The sequence below is a fragment of the Eriocheir sinensis genome, chromosome 35 (assembly GCF_024679095.1).
Source record: "Eriocheir sinensis breed Jianghai 21 chromosome 35, ASM2467909v1, whole genome shotgun sequence".
NCBI lineage: Eukaryota > Metazoa > Arthropoda > Malacostraca > Decapoda > Varunidae > Eriocheir > Eriocheir sinensis.
The window spans coordinates 8,771,229-8,793,195 of NC_066543.1; the positions used below are offsets into that span (position 1 = coordinate 8,771,229).

General features: G+C 45.4%; 1 long non-coding RNA gene across 4 annotated transcripts in view; it reads left to right on the forward strand.

Annotated features, from left to right (window-relative positions):
* The window catches only part of LOC127007356 (uncharacterized), a 182,682-nt gene that overhangs the window by 72,675 nt on the left and 88,040 nt on the right, over positions 1-21,967 (forward strand). The window lies entirely within an intron of this gene.

Here is a 21,967-nt window from a genome sequence, read left to right on the forward strand (position 1 = left end):
TATTTCGGTGGCATCGTTAGTTGGTGAGCCGCTTTTTTTTTGTGTGTGTGTGTGTGCGCGCGTTGCTCGTCACATACTTCACTTGTTTTGTAATTCTGCGCTTTTCTCAATTCCACTTCTTTTGATCCTGCTTTATCTGCCATCTGATTCTTTCCATCCTCAAAAAAAAAAAAAAACTTATAATTTTTTATCTTCCTCCCTGCTTCCTTCTTTCTTTTCTTTCTTTATTCCCTTCATTTCCCTTCTCAGTATCTCACTCCCTTTCCCTTTTCTCACGTTTTGTTATTCATCTCTTTGTTTTTGTTTCTATCTCCTTTCTTGCACCTTTCCACCTCCTTCATTCTCGTGCTTCCTCCTTCCCTCCCTCCATTTCTTCCCTTCCTCGTTTTCTTTACAACTCCTTAATATCATCTTTCTTTCATTATATCCTTCCATTTTTAGCTTCCCCATTCCTTCCCTTCTTCTTTGGTCATCTCCATTATTCCTTCAGCATTACGTTACGTCCTCCCTTACTTTTTCCCTCCCTCCCTCCCCTTTCCTCCTTTCCCCTTCCTTCCCGTTTTCTCTCCATCACTTATTCCCTTCCTCCCTCCCTCCCGCCATCCCGCCGCGCTAGTATCTCTCCATAAGACCGAAATTCCTGTAGTTAAGGGCGGAAATCTGGGCCTTAATTTCATGTTGATCTACCAAACACGCGAGTTATGAGCGGCCTTTTCCAGGGGTTGTGAAAATGTTATTAAATTCCCCCTCGAGGTTAGTCCGGTGTTTAAAGGGGCGAGGAATGGCCGGGGGGGGGGAGAGGGGGAGGGGAGGAGCTGGGAGGTAAGGGGGGGAATGAGGGAGGAGAAGTGATGGAAGAAATGATGAGGGAGGCTTAGGGGAGAGTGGAAGAGGCATGGATGAAGGAGAAGAGGGGGAGGGAAGGTAAAAGGTGGCAAGGGGAGGATAGATGATGATAGATAAAGGGAGAAGGGGAGAGTGTTAGTGAGGGGGAGAAGGGAGAAGGGGGAGTGACGGGAGAAGGGAGGAGTAAGGGAGAAGACTGGGAGATGGAAAGAAATGGGATGAAAAAAAGAGGGTGAGTGATAGGAAAAGAATAGAAGGAAATAAAGAGAAAAAGGGAAAGGGGAGAAAATAAGAGGTTTGTGGGAGAGGAAGAGGAAATGGGAGAAGGGAGAGAAATAGAGAAAAGGTGGAGAGGTGTGAGATGAGAAAAATGAGGGGAGGAAAGAGAAGATAGGGGAGAGGGTGAGTGAAATAATGATAGGTTGATGGGAAGATGGCAAGAGAGTGGTGGTGGAGGTGGATTTTGATGGTTGAAAGTGGAAGGTGGAAGGTGATGATAACAGAGGTGAGGAGAGGTGAGGAAAGCGAAGAAGGTGTAGTGGTAAAAAGTGGAGGGTTGTGGTGAAGGTCATGACAGGTAGTGGGTATGGGTGGTAAGTAGATGTGGATGAAGAGTGCAGGTTGTCTAGGAAGGTGGATTGCTCAAGGTCTCAGGTAAATGGAATATGGTGGAGTAAGGTTGCACAGATGGATTCGCATGGTTTGTGGTTGAAGGCTTATGGTTGGAAGTGTAAAATGTTTGGTTGAGGGTGACGGATTGAGGGAGCGGGTACAATCAGTAGAGATAAAGTTGAAGACGAGATAACGAGATGGTTTAGGTTAGTCAAATTTTCGATCAAGTTTGTTTGACTAGATGGACTCAGTATGATCTTCTGTCAAGTTTGTGATATTTTCTGTAGGTGTATTATCCCAGTAGCAGCAGGGATCATATTTCTTAATGGTCCCTCTAAGCGAGAAAAAATAGAAAAAATCATCACTCACACAAACCATTTCATAATATATATCAGAGCATTTGTGATCACTTTATGTATCATCTATTTTGTTGGGGTTAAATCATGGCACAAATTTGGCCCGTCGCTGCTACACGGTAAAGCCACAAATTTGGCCCGTCGCTGCTACACGGTAAAGCCACAAATTTGGCCCGTCGCTGCTACTGGGTTATTCTTATCATCATCAGCACTCTCCTCTTCCTCTCAATTAACCTTTTTTATCCGAACATCTCATTCCAGACATCGAAAAACAAATAAAGTTTGGAATAATGTGGATCTGCCTGACATTTCTGAAATAACACTCACGATCAGCCTTGCGTTTGCCATCAATTATGAGGAAGCAGAGTACAGGTGGCGTCCACACACACACACACACACACACACACACACACACAAACACACAACACACACACACACACACACACACACACACACACACACACACACACACACACACACACACACACACACACACACACACACACACACACACACACACACACACACACACACACACACACACACACACACACACACACACACACACACACACACACACACACACAGCATTATCTGTTTTAAAGGTCAGAAGGTTACTCATCAACAAAGCACACGTATCAAAAGGAGCAGGAAGTCTGGGCAAAAGTTCACATATAATAATCTAAGTACGATATTTTAATTTCATATGACATTAAGTAAGCGGTGCATAATTTATTTTTTAGCGCGTGCATGCAGCGTGTGGCTGACGTCAATATGTGAAGCCCAGTAAAGAAGATGTGTGTTTAAAATAAATATATAATAATTACGATGCCATAATTACATGAAAAATAGCGTATAATTGATGACAGGTTTATAATTACTACCTTATTTCTACTTTTTACGAGTCATAGATAAAGTTAGAGCAATAACGTCTGTATGTGTATATGTGTATGTGTGTGTGTTTGTGCGTGTACGTGTGGTGGGGTAACAACAATAGCCGGTAACAACTGAGGTCCTGATAGTGATGACTGGGCCGAGGACGGGAAGGTAGGAGAAGCAATTTTGTAGATGTCCTCCTCTTCCTCCTCCTCCTCCTCCTCCTCCTCCTCCTCCTCCTCCTTCCTTCCATTCCTCCCCCTCTTCCTCCTAATCATTACCTTTATCCTCATAGTCATTTTTCTCCTCGTTTCCTATTCTCCTCAGTCCCCCTTTTCCGCATCTTCCTCGTTCGTTTCTTTTCCCTCATTTACTCCCATTACTTTTTTCTGTTCTTACCTTATTTACTCTTCTTCTTACCTTCATTTTCTCTCTTCCATATATTATCTTACTAGTTATTTTGTTTCTCCCTTCTCTTCTTGCTATCCTTCTTCCCCTTCCTCTTCCTACTTCCTCATCCTTTTCTTTTCTCCCTCCTCCTCTTGCTCCTCTTTTTTCCTCCTCCTGCTTCTCTTTTCTATCCCCTCTTTTCTTCCTCCTCCTCTTTTTCTCCCTCCTACTCCTCTTCCATCACTCCTACTCCCCTTTCCTCCCTCCTACTCCTCGTTTCTCCCTCCTACTCCTCTTTCCTCCCTCCTACTCCTCTTCTCCCTCCTACTCCTCTTTCCTAATCCCTTTTTCTCCCTCCCTCCTACTCCTCTTTCCTCCCTCCTACTCCTCTTCTCCCTCCTACTCCTCTTTCCTAATCCCTTTTTCTCCCTCCCTCCTACTCCTCTTTCCTCCCTCCTACTCCTCTTTCCTCCCTCCTACTCCCCTCTCCTCCCTATTACTCCCCTTTCCTCCCTCCTATCCCTCATCTCTCCCTCCTACTCCCCTCTTCTCCCTCCTACTCCTCTTTCCTCCCTCCTACCCCTCTTTTCTCCCTCCTACTCCCCTTTGTCTCCTTCCTACTCCTCTTTCCTCCCTCCTACCCCTCTTTCCTCCCTCCTACTCCTCGTTTCTCCCTCCTTTTTTTCCTTTTCTCTCCTTCTTCTTGCTCCTCCCTGCCTCATGAATCCGTCAGAGCAGGCAGGGTATAGGAACAAAAAGCTCAGCAAAGATATAAGTAAGAGGCGTGTCCCTGTGATCAACAAAGAGGAGCAGGAGGCCTATTCAGTGTCCTCTTAGACCGTCTTTGTTGGGCCCCTTTGTCCTCCTTTATCATACACCCCCCGCCCCCCCCCCCCCTCATATCTCTATCTCTCTCTCTCTCTCTCTCTCTCTCTCTCTCTCTCTCTCTCTCTCTCTCTCTCTCTCTCTCTCTCTCTCTCTCTCTCTCTCTCTCTCTCTCTCTCTCTCTCTCTCTCTCTCTCTCTCTCTCTCTCTCTCTCTCTAACACGATGTTCGAGGAGGAAGTGATTTTTCCGGCTCCTTTATGAGAGGGAGCAGGAGGTAAAGAGAAGAATTATGATGGATGTGGGAGGAGAAGGAGGAGGAGGAGGAGGAGGAGGTAGCATTGTGAGAGGAGGAAGGATCAGGGGTGGAGAGAGAGAGAGAGAGAGAGAGAGACCAGTGAGGGGAGATAAGGTACACGAGGAGGAAAGGGAACGTGAGAGAGAGAAATACTGGACACACACACACACACACACACACACACACACACACACACACACACACACACACACGATAATAAAAACAGCACAGTCAGTTTTTCACACCTCTTCTCTCACTTTGGTCGTTGGTCTCTTCTTTTGCGAAATGTTCGTATGCAGACGTTTGCTTACTCTGTGCTCTCCTACATCCTGGCATTCTTTTTACGTTGTTCCCATAAGACTATTAACATAACTGTGCTCCCTCCTAGTGAATTAAATGCGTTAGGCAATAGGAATATATCCAACACGGTTAGCACAATCTGTCCGCCTTAAACCTACCCGTGAATGTTGCCTTAATTGTCTTTGTTAGGTATTAAAGCTCTATAGGTGGTGTGGTATGTGGGTTCTCAGAGGACAGGGATTTTCAGGTCCCGATCACGGTAAAGACGGTACACACACACACACACACACACACACACACACACACACAGAGAGAGAGAGAGAGAGAGAGAGAGATCATAGACGCATCAAACAGGATTACGTGGATTGTGAAAGCGATTCCCAGAGAAAAAAAAAAATCACCTGGACACACACGCACACGCACACGCACACGCCGCGTAAGAGAGTGTCTGCGGCCGGGGGCGGGCGGTGGGCGGTGGGCGGCGGGCGTGTGTATGGACCTTGTCTTTTCACGTGAAGGATTAATTTCCCGGAGTGGCCGCGACAGAGGGCTTGATGGCACCATTGTCTGCCTTGTCCGCCCAGCCAGCAGCCTCCACAGACACACGCACAGACACACACACGCGGCGCCCCTCCCCCCATGCGTGTTCTCTGCTTCCTTCCCTGCCACACCCTGTAATATCTACCCTCTCCTTCCCTAATATGCTTCCATTTCCCTGCCTTGATTTTACTTGCCCTGTTCTTCCTTCCCTAATATGTTTCCTTTTCCCTGCCTTGATTTTACTTGCCCTGTTCTTCCTTCCCAAATGTTTCCTTTTCCCTACCTTGATTTTACTTGCCCTGTTCTTCCTTCCCAAATGTTTCCTTTTCCCTACCTTGATTTTACTTGCCCTGTTCTTCCTTCCCAAATGTTTCCTTTTCCCTGCCTTGATTTTACTTGCCCTGTTCTTCCTTCCCAAATGCTTCCTTTTCCCTACCTTGATTTTACTTGCCCTGTTCTTCTTTCCCAAATATGTTTCCTTTTCCCTACCTTGATTTTACTTGCCCTGTTCTTCCTTCCCTTCAACGGCCTTCTTTTCTTTACTTTGCTCTGTCTTACCTTCTTTCTTTTCTATCCTATCCTTTCTTCCTTTCCTGTTCTGCGCTTCCCTACTCTTCCCTGTCCAGTCCTTCCCTGCCCTGTGTGCCCTTCCCCGGCCTTCTCGTCCTTACCCTGCTCTATCCTACGCTGTCTTCCTTGTCCTGTTAATCACTGCCTTCCTTGCTCACCTCCTCCCTGATTAACCCTCTCCTACCTGGACCTACCTTACTTTTTCTGCCCATGTCTGCTCTCTCCTTCCTTTTCCTTTCTTTCCCTTCTCCCTCTCCTTCCCCTCCCTTCCCTTCCATTCCCTTCGTTTCCTTTCCCTTTCCTTCGCTTCCTTTCCCTTCCCTCTCGTTCTTTTCCCTTCCCTTTCGTTTCTTTCCCTTTCCTTCCCCTCCCTTCCCTTCCCTTCCTTTACTTTTCTTCCCTTCCTTTCTTTCCCTTCTCTTCCCTGCCCTGTCCTGTCCTGTCCTGTCCTTTCATGCCCTAAACACGCTCATATCCCATGTGTGAGAGAGAGAGAGAGAGAGAGAGAGAGAGAGAGAGAGAGAGAGACGCAAGGGGTGAGGAAAGACAACTATGATATTTCTTTGTTTTTCTGTGACGTTTCCTTTACGATGATACAAAGGCGAGCATGTTTGTGTGTTTTTAGTTTACTTTTGTTCACGTGGATTAAATTGGATTTTGTTACCGCGGGAGGAGACGCAGTGACATATTGCATTTACTGGAAGACTGAACAACGAGAAACAGAAGATGAACTGTATCTTTTATTTTTGTTATTGTTATTTTGAAAGTGAGAACAGAGAACGTGAGGAAGGAAGGAGTTAGAAGGAGTCAGAGAAGGAGTTAGAGAGGAGTTAGGGAAGGATTGCGTTAGAAAAGCAGGAAGTTAGAAGGAGAGGAGAGAAGTTAAAAAGAGAGGGTGCGAGTTTGAGAGGGAGGAGAATTAAAAAGTGAAGGTGGAAGTTAAAAATGGAGAAGGGAGTCAAATAAGGAAGGAAGGAAGGAGTTAGGAAAGGAGGAAGTTAGAAAGGAAGGGTTGGAGTTAAAAAGGAAGAAGGGAGTTGAAAAGGGACGGGAAAAAAATTGAATGGGAGGGTTGGATTAAAAAAGGGAAGTAGGAATCAGAAAGGGAGAGAGGGAGTTAGAAAAAGGAGGAAGGGAGCTAGAAAGGAAAGGAGAAAATCAGAAAGGGAGTGTTGGAATAAGGAAATGAAGTAGGAATGTAAGAATGAGAAACGAAGGGAGGATAAGAGGAAAAGAGGAGAGGAATAAAGGTGTTAGTGTGTTAGAAAATGAACTAGAGCAGCAGGAAAGGGAGGGAGGGAAGGAAAAAAAGGGGATGAGAAATGGAGTCACTGAGGAAGATGGAACAGAATGAAGGGGAAGATAAGGAGGGGATAATGTGGAAGAAAGATAGGAACAGGGGTGAAAAATAGGAATGAGGAAAGAGTAAGGATCAGAAAAACAGCACATGACATCTTCACAAAAAAATAGAAGAAAATATTGTATTCTTAACAGCATCACAAGCAGACGCCCTCCCCGGTCCGTGCGACGTGTGTTGGTCTACAAAGGTGTGCAGAAAAAGGTGTGAACACGAGGCTCACTGATTATTTGCGTTAGAGATGGATATTTTTCTGTCATTGCTAAAACGAGTCACCTGCAGTAATTGACGAGTTGTGATATTTTCTTTTTTTTCATTCATTCATTCTTTGCCTCTTTTTATTTTTTTTATTTCTTTCTCTCTCCCTCTCTCTTACTTTCTTTATTTCTTGTTCCTTCTTTTTCTTTCTTTTCTTTCTTTCCTTATTCTCTCTCTCTCTCTCTCTCTCTCTCTCTCTCTCTCTCTCTCTCTCTCTCTCTCTCTCTCTCTCTCTCTCTCTCTCTCTCTCTCTCTCTCTCTCTCTCTCTCTCTCTCTCTCTCTCTCTCTCTCTCTCTCTCTCTCTCCTCTCCCTCTCTCTCTCCTTCCCCTCTCCTCCTCCCCACCCACGCCTATATTCCTCCCCTTCTCAACAGCTAACAGACGCAGATGTAAGTTTCGAGCTCGATTATAAAGTCAAAGTATTGTAATATATTAGGACGGACAGCAGGTTAGAGAACACGTCGGCCGCCTGTCAAAGCCCCGTCACACACTAGCTCCCCGCCAGTTGACTCGCTCACGACGATACTCTTGCCAATTAGAGACAATTAACCCCTATTACACCAATTAGCGGCTGTTGGGAAGGGGAGGGGACGGGAGAGGAATGGGTGAAGGGGGAGGGGAGGAAAGGTGGGATGGGTTTAAGCAAAGGGGAGGGATGGACTGTTAACTGGAGTGTGTATACATATGTGTGTGTGGGGGGGGGGAAAGGAGTGTGTGTGTGTGTGTGTGTGTGTGTGTGTGTGTGTGTGTGTGTGTGTGTGTGTGTGTGTGTGTGTGTGTTTGTGTGTGTGTGTGTGTGTGTGTGTGTGTGTGTGTGTGTGTGTGTGTGTGTGTGTGTGTGTGTGTGTGTGTGTGTGTGTGTGTCTGTGTGTATGGTTGGGGGGAGGGGGGATGTGTGTGTTGGGGAAGAGTATTGGTGTGTGTGTGTGTGTGTGTGTGTGTGTGTGTGTGTGTGTGTGTGTGTGTGTGTACGTGAGGCGATGAATTGTATAATATCTAAAGTATTTTTGTTTTTGTTTTTGTCATACTTAGTCTACCTTTCTATAAGCATTTGTCTTGATAACTGTAATCGCCACAGAATCCATTAAAACAATAATGAAATAATTCGAAATAAATATAATAATAAAGTAACAGAGCCGTGAATAAGATCAGTATCATCATCAACAGCAGCACTATCAGAATTAAAACTGCAATTATCAGATCAAAACTTTGTGGCTTATTATTTTACTATTTACTCTCTCCCCTAATCTCGGTTTCTCATTTGTGAGCGTGCGTGTGTGCGTGCGAGCAGTATTAATGTGATCACCGCCAAATGTTGCATCCGCTTAAAGGTCAGCCGAAGGGACGTCACTCATCGGCTCCCTCACGTTAGAGAGATCACGCTAAGGCTTTCTGGGGCTCGAGTTATTTCTGGTGGTTGGAGGGGTGTGTTGTAAGAGGGTGAGGGGTAGTGGTAATGGTTGCCGTTATTGCAGTTTGTTGCTATATCAGTTATCGGTATTTTGTGTTGGTGGTTTGGTGGGTGTCTGTTGTTTGTGTTGTTGCTGTTATTTTGTTGTTCTTGGTGATCTTAAGTTCTATATATGTTACTGTTGCTTGTATCAATGTTGTAAAATCAACAACAACAGCTACTATTATCACTAATACCTTTTTTGTTGAAATTAGCACTACTACCACAACAACTATTACTGTTTTACTCACATGTTTCGCCTTTCTAGTAATTGACATTATTGGTTTCTTTGCTCAGGGCGATTTAAGGAAGGGCAACAAGATTGTGTCTCTACATTAGCCTTTTCCTGCCGCCAGGTGTCAACGCCTTGCATGATCTACGTAATTAAAATTGATACCGTGCTTGGAAAGATGTACTTATTTTTCCATTTGGTTCTCGTACATTTTTGTGCACTCTATATTGCATACATAGTTGGAACTTAAATTAAATCCTGTTAGATAATTATGGTTAATTTTATCAGTCACAGTAAGGAGGTGCTCAGGATGGGTGACTAACAAAGGTAAATCAAACGTGAGATTGAAAGGAAAAGGTTATCCGGAGGCTGCTGTGCGACTTTTCGTTTAAGGGACATTTTAAAATCAAAGTGAGTGGATAATGATGAGAGAGAGAGAGAGAGAGAGAGAGAGAGAGAGAGCGAAAACTAATAGATACACACAGAAAGACAGACAGACAGAGATAGACACACAATATCACACATACAAACACACAGACACAACAACAACAACAACGGACATAACAATCATCTCTTTCTTCTCTCACACACGAGCTTAACAATCACCCTTCCTGCAACCCCATCGACGCGTATAACAATCACCTCTTCTCTGCCCCTCTATTCGGAAATAACAAGCGTCTTTTTTTCCTCCCCATACAAGTATAACAACCAAATTTTTCCCTGTCCTCCCCTCCATTAATTTTATATATGCGAACATCTTTTTTCCTCCCCTTTGCCCTCCTTTAGTATCCCCTTTCCACCCTCTCATGTTTATACTCTTCACACGCCACTCTCCCCTTCTCACTGCTGTTTTTCCTCCTTGCACTTTCCCGCCACACTCTCCTTGCATCCATCCTTCACCTCTCACCTATAGCTTCCTCTTCCTCCTCTTTCCTAGAATCTAACGTCCTAGGCATTCCGCTGTTTCATGCTTCTCCTTGCACAATTATCTTCTTGCTTCTTTCACCCTCTCCCTTTACTTACCCGGCCATACTCTCACCCTACGGCGCCCTCCCTTTCCTATTTTAAATTCTTCCCCCAGACAAAACTTCCTCATGGCCTAAACAGTCTTCTCTTCTCTTCCTCTCCCTTCCTCTTTCCCTTTCTCATCTTCCCTATAACTCCCGTCTCATACACAGACACACAGAGTCACACACAGTTACACCCCCCCCCCCACACACACACACGCACACGGACACGTACACACACACGGACACGTACACACATACAGGCCGTAATTGCCGCGTTTCGATGCACAAGTGTTTTTAATATCGTCCCTTTTGATGACCGAGACCTGGAAGGGTAAACACGAAGGCCTGACGCTGGACAGACTAGTGGGTGGCGAGGGCGGTGGTGGTGGTGATGGTGGTGGTGGTGATGGAGGCAGTGGCGGTGGTGGTGGTGATGTGGGGAGGGGCTAGGAGGTGAGGGATTGTGTGGGGTTCTCAGAGCGTATTGACTTAGGTGGTGATGCTTATATTATTTTGTGACCCACCTCTATATACCTCCTACAACCCTTTCTTATTTTCTACCAACGACCAAATTTCTCCTTCTCTCGCTTTCTACCTCTTACTACCTACCTCGTTCCTTCCTTCTTCCCCTTTTGTTCTCCTTCGTCTACCTTCCTTTATCTTTCCTTTTTTCCCCCACGTCTTCGCGCCTGTCCTACACACCTATTTTTTCTACTTTTCGTTACACACATCCCCTCTATCTCCCTCGCTTCCCTTCATCGCTTTCTCCAACGTTCCTCATCCCTTGCAATACGTACATACCTCCTCTCTTCCCTTACCTACCTACCTCTCTCCTCCCTTAATCCTACCACGACCCACCCACCCAACCCTCCTCCCTCACTCCCTCGCCCACGCCTCTTTCCCATTTATCTCTCAAGCACCATATACCTCTCTCATCCTTCCGAGCCCTCCCTTCTCGACCGGAGCGATATAGTGTGGGTCATCACCATTCACGGGGCAGGGTGAGGGGCGGGAGGACACGGGAGGGCCGGGTACAGGGTTATGGCGACTAGAAGCAAGGGGAAGGGAACAGAGGACTGGGGTGGTAACGAGGGCGGGACCACAGGGACGAGGCACACAGACAGAGCCGCCACTCCGTCCGCCCCGTGGAGAGAGAACATGGAAGTGAGGATCCAGTAGCCCGTTTTCTTTCGCTCCCCTCAGTGTGTGTCTATGTGTGTGTGTGCGTATGTGTGTTCGATCGGTGCCATAACGTGAGGCTCCGCATGTCCGTCATGAATACTTGTCCCGCAGAGAGAGAGAGAGAGAGAGAGAGAGAGAGAGAGAGAGAGAGAGAGAGAGAGAGAGAGAGAGAGAGAACGTAAGAAAAGCCCAAAGCCCAAAGGAGAGTAGGCGTAAATAAAAGAGGCAGACATAGAAAGAAATAGATAAAGTGATAGAAAGAAGGGAAGAGAAGAAAGGAAAGAGGAAGGAGAGGCAAGAGAGAGAAGACCCCAGGAGAGTACGAATCCGAGTACGAGCAGATGATGGTGTGCTCCGTGGGGGTCAGTGACTGCTTTCCCGCATCAGCCCCGCGTAAGCATCGGTCTGTTGTGTCAATGTTTGCCCAGCTCTGAAGGGAGGCCCGGCGAGCACCCTCCGGTCCGCCCCGTCCCGCCCCGCCCCGCCGACCATATATGATGCAGATTTTAATGAATTATTCTGAAGCGGAGGTCCTTGTGTGTGGGTGGTGGTGGTGGTGGCGGTGGTGGTAGTTCCTTTCTCTTCCTGTCTGTCTGTCTCTCTCTCTCTCTCTCTCTCTCTCTCTCTCTCTCTCTCTCTCTCTCGCAGACACACATTTTATCTCCAATTTCTTTTGCAAAATATTTTAGCATTCCTTCTCCTCTCTGTATCAATCACTCCACATTTTCTCGTCCGATTTACAAAACAATGGATTGCCTGGTTATTGCCGGCCGTGATTCCTTCCGACCGTGCCTTTGTGTTTGTGTGGAGGACGTGTTTTAGTGCCGCGCTGAAGTCAAGGCCAAAGGAGGGAAGAGTTAAAGGGAGGCAGGTAGGTGGGCAAGTAAGGTGCAGGGGGCAGAACACTGAAAGATGCATAGGATATATTTGTAAAGGTTATCAATAAGAGTGTTGGAGGGATGACGTGCTGGAATTTAGAATCAATTATCTAGGTACTGATCATATGTCGAGAGATGGTTGGTGGAAAGGAGGCTGAGTTATTTAGATATTTATTCGAAGGGACTTGCAAAGGGTACGAATATGTAGAAAGAACGAAAAGTGTGCAGAGTTTTGATAGATATATTAAGTTGCTGATTATATGAAGGGACTGAAGGCGTAGGAGGAGGACACTGGAAGATGTTAAGGGAAGGATTTCTAAAAGGTTCTGATAGGTTTACAGGAAGGGTGTGTGGTACAGAGCTTTAGCGGGTGATCAAATGTAAATAGGGCGGCGTAAAGATATAATGGAAGGGATCTGGAAAGGGTACCGATATCAGTGTTTGTTGCTGATCATTATGCCTTCAATATTTTGTTTCCGAATTCTTTGTGTTGCCTCCCATTCGTTGCCGGCTGCCGTAAAATGTTGTGCTGTTACAGATTGTTTTCGCTCGCTCGCCGGCCTTTCAGACTAACGTAGCAAAGGCAGCATCGGGCAAAATTGTTGTATTACAAGGTCGAAAATTTATGCCGTTCTCTGTTCCCCTTCCTCTTTTATCTTGCCTGTTTCCTCTCCTTGTCTCTCTTTCCTCTGCCGCTTTTCCTCGCCATGCTTCAGCAGCTTGCCTTTCTCTCTCTCTCTCTCTCTCTCTCTCTCTCTCTCTCTCTCTCTCTCTCTCTCTCTCTCTCTCTCTCTCTCTCTCTCTCTCTCTCTCTCTCTCTCTCTCTCTCTCTCTCTCTCTCTCTCTCTCTCTCTCTCTCTCTCTCTCTCTCTCTCTCGTTGCCCCTCTCCCCGCGTTGGGTGGTTGCCAGGGAAAGTGAAATATTGCGGTGTGCGCCATAAATTTCGCCCCATTAGAGGGTTCAGCACCTTATTGGTAATGCTTGGCGGCGAGGTGAGGTGCTGGTGCGGCGTTTGATCGCATCTCGTGTCCCTGATCCAGAGATACACTTTGTTGGCCTTCCTTATGGCGCAGCGTCCTTGCTCGAGTTCTCTTGCAGGACATCTTCTGCGGAAATATTAGAGACGGTTCTCCTTTTTCAACTAATGAATTTCCGGTCCTAGATTTGTGCCCTATTCTAAAGAGGAATTCCTAAGCCACAGTTTCCATTTTTTCGTAACAGCTTTTACCCATGCATGTGTTCATATTGTGCCGTTTTGGAGTGGCCTAGGATCGGACACTTTAGAAAGCTCTGTAATGAAACACGATGCCAAAAGACCGTAGACTTTCTATATTTCCTAATTTTTCTCTACGTAACGTCAATGCCATTTTTCCCGTTAACTGGAGATCATCATGACTATCAGGCAATACTTTTCTTGTTCTGTTTTGATTAAGTGCATGAAAAGCATTGCGTCAAGTAATTTGACGACCTTGCTGAAAAAAATGATTCATCAGCTATATATTTTTTCATTAAATTAGCATTAACTTAATACCTTACCTGTTAATTGATCTACCTTACTTTTTGCATTATATCTTTATGTTTCAATGCTTTCCGTCCTTTGTGAGTTACTGGTGTCGGTATCTTCACCTCCGTAACTATACCCTCCCCACGCTCATCGTCCATTTCCTGAGCAGTGTGCGCCAACAAAGAATGCGCTTGTTCCCCTCTTCTTGAGATCTCATTTATGTAAATCGATCTGTATGGTACGTAACCTTGCACTGAACTTTAATTTCATTCCTCTAATCTTCTCAATACAATCTTGTCTATACCTTGCTCGCCCTCTCTTATGTATTTACTTTTCCGTCCCTTATCTTACCGACCCATCTCAACCTTCTTTCCTTTTATCATTTTGCTCCAGCTCCTCAGAGTATCGCATCCTCCTGTTCTCTTGTACCTTCTCTTGAATGCATACTAATTTTAAACTGGCTACTATTTCTCTCTTTTATTAATCCGTTCCTTTTATCTTCCATCTCTTCATTTCCTTTCCGTTCTCTTACCTCTCTTCCTTCTCCTGTTACTTTTTTCCTTCATTCATTTATGTTTATTTCTGACATTACCAATTAATCTCCTCTTTCCTTCCTCCTCCATTTATTGTTACATCTTTGGGTCCTTTCCTTCCTTTCCTCTCCTCTTCCCTTTGTCTCTTTTTTCCTCTCACTCACCGCCTCTCTCCTCTCTTCCTCTACTGTTCCCTTATTTCTTCTTACCTCCTTTCATTTTCTTTCTTCTCTCTCCTCCTTTTGTTTCCTCTTTCTCTTCCATGTACTCTTTTCTTCTTCCTTTCTTCTCCTCCTCCATCCTCTTGTGCCCTCACCATTCCATCTTCCCTCCGCTTCCCTCCCTCCCTCCCTCGATCCCTCCTTCCCTCCTCCCTCTCTACTCTCCCGACGCAGATAAGCACCTGTCGGGGTTCCCAGACGGCTCGTATGTGCTTAAAATCCTCGCCGCGCCACCTGTTAGCGTTCATTGTTCATTCATCAACTACCGGGTGACGGGTCCTCCCTTCCGCCGCCTCGCTCACCTGAGGAAAAAATAGAACAAAGAAATTTAAACTAAAGGAGAAAAACGTATCGAAAATTAGGATCTTCGTCAGGTGTTATTTATTTTTCTCTTGTCTTCCTTATTTTTTGAAGAGTTGAGAAATTGAAGCGAAGGAATAAGATTAAAGGAAAGTGATCGACGTGATTCATTCTTTACGCTATTTCTTTGTGTGACGTTATTTATTTTTCTTTCCGTTGAGTATTTTTATTTAACTAGAGTTCCAAGCGCATAATAATAAATGGTCTCGCGCTGTTATATAAGTTTACCGTTAATCGTTTTCTTTTGTACATTTAATTCTTCTATCCTCGTAAAATCGCGTTATCTTTTACTATATTGGATCTTGCGCGGCGCGGCGGCGGGCTTAAGTGTTGCGATAGTTGAGGTATTGCGTTCCCAGGAATTTCGCTGCATATGCTTCACAATTTGAAACACACACGCAATATTGTACGAGAGAGGGAGAGAATTCCTGTTTGTTACACGTCGAGGAAAGCGAATTTCTTTGTTTATAATTCGCCGCCGCTACTGTTAATGAAATGTTTCGCAATATGACTTTCCCTCGAGTTCACGTTCCACTTCCAGCGCTTCGGATATTGCCAAAGATGGAGGAGCTTGAATGGAGATGAAAAGGAAAATCGGAGGAAAAAGGAAGAGTATGCGAATTGGAAAAATAAAACAAAACGGAAAGAAAAGCACGCCAGATCAAAGAATTTTCCCTTTGTGTGTGTGTGTGTGTGTGTGTGTGTGTGTGTGCGTGTGCGTGTGTGTGTGCTCTTATTTTCACATCTCCTCAACACTTAGACTGGACCATCCATAATTCATCCACACCAAATATGGATGTGTGGAGGGTTGCGGTGTCGGAGGAGGTAGAGGAGTGAAAGGAAGAGATGGAGGTAGGAGACAATTGGGAGAGAAGTGGAGAGAAATAGAAGAGAGGGACAGTAGGGAAGAAGGAGAGAAGAGAGTGAGGAAATGAGGTAAAGTTAAAGAGTGGTTGAAAAGGTAGAGGAAAAGAGGGGAGAGAGATGGGAGAAGCTGAGGAAAGGTAATAGAGATAAAGAGGTAATGGAGGGAATGGAGAGAATGTTGAGGAAAGAGAAGGAAGAGGGGGGGTGGGGCGGTACTCAGGCTGGTATAATATATGAATTACACTCAACTACATGACTCACTCCTACTCATGTTTCACTCCGTCCCTTTCTCTCTCACATTAATGAAACAGACAAGCTAGGTGGTTTTGTTGTGGTTTTGTGCTTGCATTGCTCTCCTACAGCCACCTGCAACCTCACTTACAACCACAATTCCACGCACTGTTAAAATTTGGGCAAAAGTTAAAAGAACCCTCTCGGCTGCCAGCGAGTAAATGGGACGCCATGCAAATTTGCTGGTTCCCTTGAGAGCACTTACCTACATCTTCTCTCTCTCCCTCTCTCCCGCCTTCTCTCCCTCTTCCTCTCCCCCCTCCCCGACCCCCCCGTCTCTCCCTTTTCCGCATTCCCTTCTCTATGCCATGCTTCCTTCCTTTCCTCGTCTCTCTTCTTGATTCTCTTCTCTTCTTTCTATTCTCCTCTTCTTCTTCCAACATTTTTCTCTTTACCTTATATTCCATTTCCTATCCCGTTCCTTTCTGGTTTCTTCCCTACCAATTCTCCCTCTCCTCCACCCCCGTGCATGGCTTTATCTTCATCCCCTTCTCCCATCCTCGTACCTCCTTCCTTCCCATTTTCCCTCACCCCTCACTCTTCCCTTTCTTCTTTATGCTTCCTTCCCTTCCCTCTCTTCTGTGTCGTCCTTCCATCGTCTTCCTTCCCGCCTCTCGTTCTCTCAAGCTCCCTCTCCCGTTTCCCCCTTCAACCTGCGCATCTAAGGAGTTTTAAGGACGAGTGGGGTCTGGGAGAGGCATTAGTTAAGGCCAAATGCTCGCCTCCTGAGCTTATGTCAACAGTGAAATGTCCCTTGTGTTATTTTTTTTGTCTCATTCTCTTCGTGTCTCTCTTTAGGGCTACGTTTGTATGATGTATGTCAAGGGTTAAATGTTTGGCTTGACTCTGTGTGTGTGTGTGTGTGTGTGTGTGTGTGTGTGTGTGTGTGTGTGTGTGCATATTAATGAGTTGAGGGATCTGTGTAGAGTTTGTGTATGTTATTTTGTATCCTGTATCTTGCTGGTTAATTACACACACACACACACACACACACACACACACACACACACACACACACACACACACACACACACACACACACACACACACACACCTGGGCCACCCGTTCAATAATTACAGGTAAATCTCAGGTGAGCACACGGGACGGGGCCGAAAAAACGAGCTCCTCCAGTTACAGCAGCCGGCGAGAAGCGAAAAAAATGACGACAATAGTCAATAATTATACCGGTGCGTTTGTTCATGTGGGGTTGGAAGAGGAGGAGGAGGAGGAGGAGGAGGAGGAGGAGGAGGAGGAGGACAGGGAAGAGTGAGGGAGTGGGCATTGGTAGTGGGATAGCTAGAGAATCAAGAGGAGGGAAAAGAGAAAGGAGGAGGAGGAGGAAAAAGAGAGAGAGAGAGAGAGAGAGAGAGAGAGAGAGAGAGAGAGAGAGAGAGAGAGAGAGAGAGAGAGAGAGAGAGAGAGAGAGAGAGAGAGAGAGAGAGAGAGAGAGAGAGAGAGAGAGAGAGAGAGAGAGAGAGAGAGAGAGAGAGATGGAAGGGGCGAGATGTTGGTGAATTCTGATATAAAACAGAAAGTAAAATGTACCCTAAGATAATAAAATAAAAGAATACAAAACTAAGAATTGAAGGAAATAATAATTAAATGAATGAAATGAAAGACTGAAGGGAAATCGATCTGTAATACCTGAAAGACGCGGCAAACGAAGAACGAAAGAAAGGAAGGAAGGAAGAAGGTTGGAGAGAATGATAAACGAATGAGGAAATATAAAGAAATAAAAATGGAAAATAAACTAAATGAAGAAATAAAAGGAAGAAAAATAGTAGAAAAAATTAACTCAAGGTAAAAGAGAAGGGGAAGACTTAAAGAATCACAATAAAAACAGAGGAGAAAAATGCCACGGTCCCGCTCCACCGTTTCCGCGAGAAGGTGACGTCCAGGTCTTGCAAGAACACTCAGGCGAGCAAAGGTTCACTAAATTGCTAATGAATCACCTGGAGAACACAACAGAAGATAAAAATGTTCAACTAAAATTGAGTCGGGCCTTCATTGCGTGTGTTTGTGTGTGTGTTTGTGTGTGTGTGTGTGTGTGTGTGTGTGTGTGTATTAGTATGCGTCTTCCTGTCAACGATTGTCAGATATGTACTAGTTGCCTTTTCATGTCTCCTAATCTCTCAGTCTTGAAGCGAGAGATACATATGATATTTTAATGTTTAGATAATTGTGTAGCGGTATGAAGTGTAACCTCCCTTTGCCACTCCGTTCATCTTCATACATTTTAATTTGTAGTAAAGTCTTGCAATGATGACGTTATGGATAATGCAAGCGTGTGTGGGACAAATCAAAAGGTACTGCAACAAAGCGGTCATCGGATTATTGGCGCGCTGCACAGCAAGAATGTTACAGTAGCATTTTATTGGACGTGTGTATCAAGTGCCTTCAATCGACGGCACAAATTACCGAGCTCACCTGATTCACCTGTCATCCCGTGAGGCGCACCAACAATATTACTGGGCCTTCCAAACCTTCATAGCCTGCCCATCCTCCGTTGATTATAATATGAGGTTGCGATCTTTTGTCAGTTTGTTGTATATTTGAAAAAGAAAAACGAACTGTGTCGGATGATAAAGTAACACACACACACACACACACACACACACACACACACACACACACACACACACACACACACACACACACACACACACACACGTATTGTACACTAATTATAGCTTGGAACATGTTTGAGCCGAAGGGAAATACAGGATCAGCAAGAAATTTAGTGTAGTATAAACGAGAAAGAGCAGGCTAATTATGTTTAGGTCAAATGATGAATCAAATAGAAAAAAAACCGCGCACCCACACACAAAAATATGGTGTACTCTAACAAAAGACAAAACAAAGGTCATACTGTAAAAAAACTTAATTTGCACACAACGTTATGGGACAAAAGGGACAAACAAAAAAAAAAGTATTGAATAAGCGTCAATGGCGGGCGGCTTTTGTTTCTCGATGGCACGCCAGTCAGCACGATTTTTGGGTGTCGGTGTGACGCAAGACGCCGCGGTATCGAAGAGCTTTTGGCGGCAATAACACATTCCGCGGTAAAATATGAGGGTGGGAGGGAGGGAGGGAAAGGGTAGGATGGAGGGAAGGGGGAGAGGCGTATTGGCAGGGTGCGATGCAGGGAATAGGGAATAGGAAGGTAAAAGAAAACATGGAAGAGAAGGAGAGAGGGGAAGAAAAGAAAGGGAGTAAAAAGATGAGAAAATAAAGAAGCGAAAGAGGGAGGAGAGAAATAGGAAAATCGGGAGGAAGGGAGAGAGGGAGGGAGGGGATCGGATATCGGAAGGGTGTAAGGAAGGGAGAGTAAGATGGAAGTGGGAAGTAGAGAGGGAGAAGAAGAAAAGAGTGAAGAAAAGTAGAGGGGTAAACGAAGGGAAGGGAATGAGGAAATGAAAGAAGGAAAAAGAGAGGAAATGAAAGAAGGAAAAAGAGAGGAAATGAAAGACGAATGGAATATGGAATGAGGTAAAAGCCAAATAGGAAAATAGGGAGACAGGGAGGGAGGGAGGATTGGAGGGGGATATAGGTAGGGTGTGAGAGAGAGAGAGAGAGAGAGAGAGAGAGAGAGAGAGAGAGAGAGAGAGAGAGAGAGAGAGAGAGAGAGAGAGAGAGAGAGAGAGAGAGAGAGAGAGAGAGAGAGAGAGAGAGAGAGAGAGTGTAAGAAGGAGGTACGAATGAGAGAGGGAGAAGGAAACAAGGGAGAGGAGGAGAGGGAAAAAGAAAGGAAGGGAGTAAGGAAATGAAAGAAGGGAAGAAAGGAAAAGGAAATAAAATATGAAAGTAATAGAAAATGAGGCATAAGAGGAATAGGAATAAAAGTGATGTATAGGTGGCTGGAAGCGAAGAGGAGAAAGAGATGAAAGAAGGGGAAGAGAAATACGATGAAATATTGAAGGGAGAAAGAGAAGAGGATAGGAAGACAAGATGAGGGAAGGAGAGAGTACAAAGGTAACAAGGATAGAAGAGATGAAGAAGGGGGGTAGAGAGGGAATGGATGAAGGGGAGGGAGAGATGTGAGAGGAAGGAGGGAAAGGAGGAGGAAAGGCAAGGAGGGATGGAGAGGATTGGAGCCGTGAGGAGGCTTGGTTTTTTGGCTCATATGTCATGTTTTATTACTATGATAAAAAGACCGAATTTACGAGCGAGATTACGGGGAGAGAGAGAGAGAGAGAGAGAGAGAGAGAGAGAGAGAGAGAGAGAGAGAGAGAGAGAGAGAGAGAGAGAGAGAGAGAGAGAGAGAGAGAATTAAAATATACTCGTGACTTTTGCTTTTTTTAGGTTTTGTGTGTTCCATCTTTTTAATATGCTTTACAGGTGTGTGTGTGTGTGTCTGTCTATACATTATTATTTACTTGATTACTATACTCTTTAATTAATCTGAAAAAAAATCATGATAAAGAAAAACGTGCTCAAAATTTGTCTTTAGTCTGCAAGAAAATACTTTATCTCGGACCTACTTTATCGTTTTTTATCGTTATAGATAAGGAGATAGATTTGGGTTTCATGTATTTCTCTTATTTATATCTGTCTATATGTCAAATTTTCTATCTTTCCCTCACTGTCCGATGTGTTTTTTTCTACAGCCATTGCTTTTTCCTTACATATACAGATAAATATATAGGATCGCCGTACACTCTAGGCCGATTTTGACCCATTCTTCATTTTTTTTGGTCTTCCTTATTACTCTCCTTCCTCCGCCCGGCCGTTGCTTATTGCCGCTCGAATATTCATCTCCTCGTGGCTGTGTTGGCCCTGTGATCTATGGCAGGATGTCCGACTCTCTCTCTCTCTCTCTCTCTCTCTCTCTCTCTCTCTCTCTCTCTCTCTCTCTCTCTCTCTCTCTCTCTCTCTCTCTCTCTCTCTCTCTCTCTCTCTCTCTCTCTCTCTCTCTCTCTCTCTCTCTCTCATCTCCATCTAACAAGTACTTATCTTTAGGCAACAAAATTAATGTTCCCTTCACTAGAACGATGCCTCATAAGATGTCCTCTCCGTTGTCCTTCTCTTCTTCCTCTTCTTTCGCTTTCTCCTCTTCCTTTTCTTATTACTTCGTCTTATTCCACTTTTTTTACTTTCTCTTCTTCCTGTTTTATCTATTATTTCTTCCTCCTTTTCCACCTTGTAATCCCTTTTCTTCTCCTTATTATTGTTCGGTTTTCTAGCTTTCTTTCCCCCTCCACCTCCTCCCCTTCCTCCTCCTACTCCTCCTCCTCCTCCTCCTCCTCCTCCCTTTTCCCCATCCTCGTCCAAAACCCCATCACTTTTATAACGATGTTTTCTCCTCTCTTCAGCAAGTGGGACCTGAGACCACCTTAGTACCTCCCACAAGTCCTTTATCTCTCCTCTCCTTCCCTCCCTCCCCCCCTCCCTTCCCTCTCCTTCCCTCCCTCCCTCCCTCCCCTCCTCCCCCCCTCCCCCCACCATTGTCGGGGATCAGAAGGCAGTCAGGCCGTGGCAAGAGGATTTGTCTTCCCCCTCTGTGACTTGGCCGATGTGGGGAGAGTGGGGCGAGGGAGAGATGGGGAGGGATGGTTGTGAGAGAGAGGTGTAAAAAGTGCATCGGGGAGAGTCGTGATGGCGGGGACAAGGTGGGGAGATTGTGATGACGAGGGAGAGGGGGAAAACAGTGTTGGGGAGAGTGGTGGTGGTGAAGGAGAGGTGAGGAGAGTATGAGAGGCAGGGTGACTTAAAAAAAAAGTGTGTTGGGTGAAGTAGAAGCTCGGGGAGTTTGATGGTGGGGGAGACGCAGAAAAAAGTGTCGGGGAGAGAGTTAGTACGACGAGGGAGAGGTGGGGAGAGTATGAGGACAAAGAAGAGTGGTGGAGAACGTATGGCAAGGGAGTGCTGGTGGGGAGGGAGAGGTGGGGAGACTGGGTGGTGGGGAGGAAGACGTAGAAAAACAGTGTTGAGGAAAGTGGGGATGGCGAGGGAGTGGTAGGTGGAGTATGAGGATCAGGAAGAGGTGGAAAAAGTGGAGCGGGGGAGAGGTGGAAAAAAGTCGTGGGGAGAGATCGAGAATTGTGGTGATTGAGTGCGGAGTGAGGGGAGTGGAAAGAAGATGTGGAGTTGAGAAAATGGTGTGTGGTGTGTGAGGAATGGGAGGGATGGTAAAGGGGGAGGTGGTGAGTGTATAAATGTTGTGTGGGACTGAGGGATGAATGGGAGAGCGTGGCGGGGAAAGAGAGGTG